This window comes from Trachymyrmex cornetzi, unplaced genomic scaffold (assembly GCF_001594075.2).
Source record: "Trachymyrmex cornetzi isolate Tcor2-1 unplaced genomic scaffold, Tcor1.1 scaffold291, whole genome shotgun sequence".
In the NCBI taxonomy this organism is placed as follows: Eukaryota; Metazoa; Arthropoda; class Insecta; order Hymenoptera; family Formicidae; genus Trachymyrmex; species Trachymyrmex cornetzi.
In genome coordinates, this window is record NW_017297596.1 from 78,529 (window position 1) to 80,287 (window position 1,759).

Below are 1,759 nucleotides of genomic sequence, written 5' to 3' on the forward strand. Positions count from 1 at the left end.
ACCATAGCGGCATCCGGCGAGTTGGCATTGCCGGGAACGATGCAATTCTGGGGGTGCATCGTTACAACATTATCGGTACGGCCAGAGAGAAACCTGAGAGAGGCCATGGCGGCCTTTTTCGCGTGATATGCGAAAGCCACCGTACGCTAGCGGCACCAACATTATTTTTATAAAATGATGTGAACTACGTATCGCATTATCGACACTGTTGAGAAAATCGTAGTGTCGATACATGGATTTGGTGCTAAATCCACAAATATAATATTAATTTACAAAAAAATGTTTTTTTAATCGAATATGGCGTTTTTTTATAGATTTTTGGATGCTGAAAACGATGCCGTGAGTTAAATTTCACTGACACGTCAGGTTATCGAAATAATTGAGGTTTTATATGCAAAAATGACTCTTTTGTGATATTTAAAATGTTTTTGTTAAAAAAGATTAACTTAATCTTGAAATTTTTTGTAATCAAAAGTCATAAATGTATTGTTCATCTTCTACAAAATGTATTTTAAAAAATGCATTTTATAGGACGTGAACAATACATTCATATAACAAAAACTTGAAATCAGCATTTCGAGATAACGTTAACTTTCTTTATGAAAGAATGTAAAATGTCGTAGAACAAAGTCATTTTTTATACATTAAAACTTAATTATGTTGGAAACCTATAACGCTGAAAATTTTTGGCATCGCTTTCAACATTCAAAAATATAACCCGATGCGAATTAAGTAATATATGTTTTACTGTAAACTAGTGCAATACTCGTATATAATGGTATGCATGCAAGATGTCTGGTAATATCCGCATAATCTTGTGGGCAGGTACGAACTAAACTGAGTCGAATTTCTCTTATCATTTTCGCAATAGTTAACCGAGATATTAATTCCTAAAAATTGCCAAATAAACGGATAAAATCGACGCATAACACAACTTTATGATATTTTTCAGAGTTCTTTATGAAATATCTTGCAGGCATTTCTCAAAAAAACTCTTAAAAATATCTTAAAGTTTTATGCCCTGATTTTAAACACTCTGCTCATTGGTTAACTTAAAAAAATATTGCAAAAATTGCAATATGGTAAAGGACTTTTCGACTCACAATTTATTCGTTCTACCTGCCCACGAGAGATTATGCGATCATTATTGGATACCCTGGTTCGTATTCAAAACGCGCTTTTATCTCTGAAATTCGATAATATGCGTAATGTAAAATATAGTATGTTAACGCGCTAACATCGTTGTAATCGCCTTCTGAATATGGGCCCCAACTGTATTTACGCCCATGTACGATTTTACACCTGGGCCAACAGCGGGCCAACGTCGGCTACCAACTTCCGACTGTCGGCCCAGTACTGGCTGTAACGTCGCGTCGACGTCGGCATAATATCCAAATGATAAGATCGGCCCAACATTAAATGCCAGTGTTGGGCCGACATTGATTACCGACGTCGGCCCAACGTTGGATGCCGATGTTGAGCCGACATTAGAAGTCGGTTCAATGTCAAAATGCCAGTGTTGGGCCGACACTGGTTACCGACATTGGCCCAACGTTGGATGCCGATGTCAAGCCGACATTGGTCATCGACATCGGCCCAACACTGACTGTAATGTTGGGCCTATGTCGGGATAATATTCAAATGATAAGATCGGCCCCACATTGAATGCCAGTGTTGGGCCGACACTGGTCACCTACGTCGGCCCAACGTTGGATGTCGATGTTGAGCCGACATTAGAAGTCGGTTCAATGTCAAAATG